The sequence below is a fragment of the Branchiostoma belcheri genome, unplaced genomic scaffold (genome assembly GCF_001625305.1).
Source record: "Branchiostoma belcheri isolate BF01 breed outbred unplaced genomic scaffold, Haploidv18h27 scaffold95, whole genome shotgun sequence".
NCBI lineage: Eukaryota > Metazoa > Chordata > Leptocardii > Amphioxiformes > Branchiostomatidae > Branchiostoma > Branchiostoma belcheri.
Genome location: NW_017804631.1, coordinates 197,042 through 204,325, shown reverse-complemented (window position 1 = coordinate 204,325; position 7,284 = coordinate 197,042).

Here is a 7,284-nt window from a genome sequence, read left to right as displayed (position 1 = left end):
CCTCATGTAGGCTGGCGTCATGAGGGTACGTAGGATGGTCTGCATGGCCCGCCGCCCACACCTCCAGACGCCTCGGGGCCGTTAGAAGTACCGCGTGACTTGGCTAGATCCAAGACCTGTTCCAACACCACCTCCAACGCCAACTCCAACACTTCCAACCCCACCTCCCACGCTACCTTCAACGCCTCCCTGACACCTGCTCGGTGAGCGGTTTCTAATGCGTCGATATCCTTATGTGCCTACAATAGGAAAAAAATATAAGTAGGAAATCATGTGCATTCAATCCTCCCTCTGCATGTGTTGTGTCTAGTCAGTTTTCGTCCTTCCTGACTAGGTAGATTTCCGTATTTTTTTTAGCCAAGTGCTTTTTTTTTTTGCACATTCGTCTGGAGGGCGGGGCGGGGCGTCTGGCGAAATGTACCAGTCCGACCTCCGGTGATCAGCCTCGATGCGGCAGACCAGTAAACAAATTTTGCAGATATGTTGATTAAAAATAGATCTATTAGATTTATGATTCTCACTTTGCGAGTTGAAGTTGACTTTTCCTTCTCATTCTCTCATTTGAGGATGTAATCCTTGCTCTTGGAATCCTATAGCTCTTTTTTTTTGTTCTTCACATTCAATACATTTGGTTAAATGATTCTTTAGAACACAAGAAATCAACACAATTGTTAGGATACTATTGTAATAAGACCCTTTGGTCATGAATCCTGGCATTGCTTACCTCGTCTACCTCGGCGGGGATGTAGTTTTGTTGGTAGAAACGAAGAATGTCCACCAACGAAGAATGTCCACCATGTCCCTGCTGAGGTTCTTGTTCTAAAACTGGAGACCAATCCATGTCTGTAACAGACAAGTTTTAAAGCTGTAGTGGTTTTAACTGCCTCCAATAAATAATTCATGTGTACACATCTAGAATTTATAATCTACAGTGGTGACAAGGATACATTTCCAAGTTAAAAACTCCATAATTACATTGACTGAAAATAGAGGATTATGGTGGTTATGGAGGCCTTAATGAAAGCTTTATTTTTCCAAGTATCAAGTATGACATTTTAAATAATTAGAATTGGTTTGTTGACAGTAATAAATAGCAGACATCTACCTGTTCTGAAGGTTGTACTCTGGAGTATCGATGTGGAATCTGCTTCACAGTCGTCCCTTTGATGCAGCTGAGGGCTCCGCTACCTCCCAATGAAGTAAAATGTGACGTACGCAGTTTTCATACCTCCAGGCTTTTGCTCGGCTGTACATCACTAGTAAAAAAAAAATGGAAAAAGTGGACTTTGCAAAAAGACCCAGTTCGCACACCAGGGCAAACAAAAACTATTACTACTGCCCGCACTTGTACGGCTTGGCGGCCTCGCGTCCACGACGCCCCAGGCGGACCGGTCCTGCAGAGCTGGTGTCCTCACAGCGGCAGGACGTTAAGGTGGTGGTCGCCAGGTCCACCACATCCTCGCGGTAAATCTTAACAAGGGAAGTACCTCAAACGAAATTAGAGACTGGAAAAATAATAAGTGAACACTTCAAAATGTATGTAATGAACACAATATAGTATTGCGACAATTCTACCCAACAAAGTGTCTAATATTCGTCCTTGTTTGCTTATCACTGCAATCAGTACCACATGTTTGCCGGAATTGGTATTTAACAATTTTGTAATATTTTGAAAAAATCCTACTTGACGACAAATTAAAAAAAAAACTACGTCGTCTGGGTTGTTGTGAATATGGTTCAATCGACACCATGCATAAGTCGGAGGTGTGAGTATGTCTGTAAAATTTGTCGCTACTTTTTTAAGTAGAGAAGCAGTTTCAAGAATCTAGACTATAGGGCATGAATCACTGTGCCTCTCTGAGCATGATGAAGTCACGAGTTGCTTGGCCCCGTCACATACGCAAGCATGTGAGAAGAATTTGTACAGTTACAGGAAGAATACACTGTCCCAGTGGCAATGGAAAATGTTGATTGGTCCAATTTCAGTGGTTGGAAACCAAGCAACAGGAAAGGAAAATCCCCCGCATCCTTTGAAGGCCAGCTGAAACACATGAGGTGGCCGTCTCAGCCTTATGGTCCCCTGTAGATAATGGAGATAAGCAGATAGAAGAACGGTATCATGTTTGCATAAAAGACAAATGTAACAACCTAATTTATTTATTTGAAATTGCAACATGGCAATACAATGTTGCCGCCAGGCAGCTGATAGCTGATATTGCGACATCATATACAGATATACATAATAGACACATACATCATCATGTAATCACTTGTGCAATTCAGCCAAGCAATGCATATTGGCTGCCAATCAATGTGAATAAACAATTTCAGTTTAAATTTTAAGACAAACATATACAATTGCGGGACCTAGCTTTCTCTGTCTAGTTTGCCGCAATATACAAGACAAACACGCATTTATTAATACAAAAGTACATTGTCGATCAATTTACAATAAAAAATTAGATATAAGAAATACTATAGTAGCAACCTAAAAAGAAAACAAACTTTTAATCACATTAACTCCAGAATAAAGAAAATGTTTGATTCATCTCATAAACAAATCAGTACCCGATGCCCACCTGTATTTCAAGGGATAAGAATAAAGTATTGCTTTAGGTCCACATTCTTCCAGAGCCCTCAAAGATGAGCCATTGTCATGCTCAGGTATTTCTGGGAAATCTATTTATAGTTAGCCAACTGATAGGCCCTGGTCGATACTGGGATGACATCTGCACGGGAGAAGATTGATACCCTCAAAGTTTGCTCCTCCCGCGGCCTTGATGATGTGGAGCGGTTTAGTGTAGTTTCTTTGAGCCACGAGATTTGGACATGGTGGTCACATACTCCCCTCACCTCCCCAACGTACCATGACTTCTCATACGCAACAGCGACGAAGTCGCATGTGTCTAATGCACCTTGAAGTACCAAGGGCGGCTGCTCAACTTCCAGGGTCGGCTCGGCTAATGAACACAGCTTCTTGTTCCGGATGATCTTCTCTACTTCATCTATTTAATTTAGACTTGATTTTAATTTTATTGACTTGACTCTCTTGCTAAAGTCAGCCTCAGACCTCACCTGGTCAAGTACTGGGGATGGTACACCTGCCTCCCCTGCCTGGTACACCTCCCTCCACGGTGCCCCAATCAGGCTGAACAGTACCTGAACCTCCCGGTCTCTGTTTTCCGCAGAGATACACTGACACTTGGGCAGAATTGGTGGGAGCGACGACGCGGAGGGATCGTGTTGAGGCCAGATAGTGGTCCAAACGGGCCAATATCATGTCCTTGGTAGTAACCTCCTTCCCACCCTCCTAGCAGCATCTTGACTTGACGGATTTTCTCAGTTATCTCTGCCTTTTCGGCTACAGCTTCCTGTGGTGTTCCCGGAAACATACATTCCAGCGTTTTTCGAACGTTTCCGGTAGTAGTTGAGGTGGTACCAGTCAGCAGCTTCCTTTTTCGTGTAGTTGGAAACGGATGGCTCCCGCTAATGGCCGCAAGAGGTGAGTGTTAGGAACCACCTTATGCTTGCTGCTGTGAACGTCCTTGCTTCTGCCTTGGCCTCCATCATTAGTTGTATTATGGAGACCGGTCTGTCCCCTCACATTGTTCTTAGCGAATTCCATTCGCCATCGGTGACAACCCCTGATTGGTCACAGGAACACATGTCAGAATTCAAGATGACAATAACACCTGAAAGAGTCCATAAATATGAGACATAGGTCAATGTGGTGACTTACGTTTCACACTGATCTGCTCCCTACATTCCAGGATGAGCTGTAGTTTCTTCCTCACCGTTTCCCCTGGCTTCTTGAGCTCGAAGTTCTCGGGTAAACCCTCCATTGTCACTTCCCCTTTTCTCATAGCAGCGTAGAGGAAGCTAGAAATTTTCCCTGACGTCAACCCTGAAAAACGTTTTTCACATTGATAAAACATTAGCAGACATGATGAAGTAAGGCAGAACAAAATGAAAACGGATTAACAAAGAACACACGGAAAGACAGGAAATACATGGAGTTTTATTCTGACCACACTTTGACACACTCGGTGGCACATACATGGCCGTCTTTAGACATTGATGGCAATGACTTACAACACAATCTGGTGCGTTCTGCACGACCAAGCCGTTAACTGACGCCGAACGTAAGTAACTAACGCAGCATTGTGTTGTCTTCACTCGAATGAATTGTGGATCTGTTTGTACTTATGCAAACGGAGGCCATGTTTATCCATATTTAGCAGCTCCTTGTTGACTTTAACCCACAAAATATCCTCTGATTTGCTGTGTAATTTTGACAAAATTCTTGTATTGTTTTCTAAACAAGAACAAAATTCCACCGGAACTACGTTTTGCTTTTCTATTTCTGGTTCTAATACTACTAAAACATAAAAAATTAGGAAAGTGTTTCTCACCTGCATGCCAGGTCTCTACTAGGGAAAAGAAATCAAACCCTTCTATTTGACTTAAAAAATATCTATCTTCTACTTTGCTGCCAAGTCCATGTATGTTCCAGAAGCCGAAGGACAAACCATGGCTTCTGGCGACAGGTTTAGAGTTGTTTTTCTTCTCTTGATTGTCATGTTTTCCGGGCGGCACATCAGTTGCAGCCTTGAGGTCGTCTTTGTCCGGAGAATGTTCCATACGGTCCGTTGTTACGGTAGGGCGGTGGTGGTGGGGGGGGGGGGTAATCCAAACCACATCGAGTTTAATGGGAAGCCATACGCTTCAGACAGGGATGGCCAATCCCTGTTCCACTCGGTATCTGTATCTGTATAGCCGGTATAACCGCCTTTCGGCGTAACACACCAGCTTCGCAGGCACGCGGCGCGGCGGCAGCTGGCTATATTACACCGATCGACTTGTTACACCTAACCCTTGAACTTCTAGCTCTAGACATTGTTTAAAGCTATCTATTGACAATGCCCCTACTGTACTTGGTGACAGTGAGTTCCACTCTGCGATAGTTATAGGAAAGAATGAATCCTTGAACACCTCAATCCTTGGTTGATAACTCTGGTACTTGAAGGCATATTCCGGATATCGATACTAAAGGGCTACACCAAGGGCAGGTGAGTTACTAATACCTTATGTATGTCCAGTTACATGATGGCATGATGTCCAATTACTTGATCATACTGCAGCATTGATTTCATATATGATCTGTTACAACAAACATTATGTTACTTAAATATACAAATGACAAATGCGAATCAAACAGTAAGGTTTATTTTCAAAATATACTAGTATCTTGAACAACTTTAGATATGCAAAACATAACAAAAATGTCTATAAACGGGAAGTATATAAAGAAGAATGAAACTGCAACACTACACTCTGCTTCGTTCAACAATTGTCTTGAAATATGGTACCTAGTTACTAATACTTGTAGGATTACAAACTATATGCACGACTATATCATTACAGCAGGTAATAGTAATAACTTAGCTTTACTTTATTCAATACTTCTCTTTTCACTACCATTCAGAACTCTCTGCCCAAATCTAAGAAAACAATATAGATAAGTACGATAAGTAGATAAGAAAAATTCTAACAGGATACAAGCAGTTTCCAGGTTATGCTAAGAAAGAATTGTCTTGATCCTAGGTAGAAAGAACTAACAAACAGTTGAAAAGCTATTCTACAAAAACTTCAGGCTAAGGCTCCATCTTTTAATACCTATTGGGAGCTTTACCTATTGTCTAAAAAGTTACTTTGTTATCTCCAGAACTAAGTTTTAACAAGAAAAATGACAATAGCAACAAAATACAACAACAGCAAGCTACTACCAACATTCTCTCTCCTATTGATAGGTTATCAACTTTTGTTAGCGGTAACAACATCAGAATACTGATGTTTCCTGTACAATTCCTGTATACATGGGGGAGGGGTGGTAGGGACCGGGTGCGGGGAGAGGGCCGGGAGGGTATTGGCCGATGGGGTTCGGCGTCTGCATGTACTGCGACAGTCTGTACCCTTGGATGGACGGTTCCTGTCTGCCACGTCTGGGTGTGTCGGGCCGGTCCCCTCGTTGGCCCGAGCTCTGTGGAGCGCGTCCTTGTTGACCTTCTCGTGTGCGCGGCATGTTAAACTTTGTGTTACTCTGGCTCTTTGGGTGCTCGTTCGTGCTGTAACGCCGCCGCGAAGTGGTCGGTGAGTTGCCCCCGTTGTCCTGGCGTCTTCTACTTTTCAGGTTTCTCGGTTCTAGTCCGAGGGGCTGTGTGGCTGTTGTAAAATTGCCTCCTGTTGTGAAGACGATCCCGAGATGGCAGTACGAGGAGACTATCTCTATGTCTTTGTTGAGGGAGTGAAATTTGAGATTTGGGTACATATGTCCCTTTTTGTTGAATACAATTATTTTTGTTTTGCTTAGATTGATTGATAATTTCCCTTTTTTACAGAAAACACTTGGAGAGTTTAATGCATTTTGTAGTCCGTGTTGGGTTGTAGATAGTATGACAATATCGTCGGCGTAAAATAGGCTTGATACTCTAGATGTGATTAACAAGGGCGCATCGAAATTTCCCGTATTTAGTTCATTTGCTAAGTCACTAATATATAAGTTAAAAAGCGAGGGACTTAATACACACCCTTGTCTAACTCCAATCTCGATTGGAAAACTTTCACTCAAGCCCGAGGTTGTTTTTACACATGCTACTGATTGGCTGTAAAGGCTTTTAATTATGTTGAAGAACTTACCAGTAATGCCATTTGATAGTATTTTAAATAGTAGACCTCCGTGCAAGATGGAGTCAAATGTTTTTGACAGATCCACAAAGCATGCGAAGAGTCGCTTTCGTGATTGTGTATATTTGGAGATTAATGTTTTTAAGACAAATATATTATCGGTTGTTCTATAGTTTTCACGAAATCCGGTTTGGTTCGGCTTTAATATTCCATTGTCTTCGAGGAAGTTTGAGATTCTCCTATTTTATATAGATGTAAATAGTTTGCCCAGGCAGCTGGAGATAGAGATCCCTCGGTAGTTATTTGTGTTGTCTTTTTGCCCTGATTTGAATATGGGTACTATGTAGCTGTTCGACCATTTTAGGGGAAATGTTCCTTTCGAGAGGATGTTATTAAATAACTTGATAAGTGGTCGTGCAAGTACACTATATCCTGTTTTTAACATTTCATTAATTAACATGTCTTCGCCGCTCGCTTTTTTGTTTTTAAGTGTCATTATTGCGTTACTAATTTCTGATGCCGTGATTTGGTGATCTAAGGGTCCTTGGTTATTTTCACGTTCCTGTAATAGTTTTAGTTTATTTGTAATTTGTTGTTCGA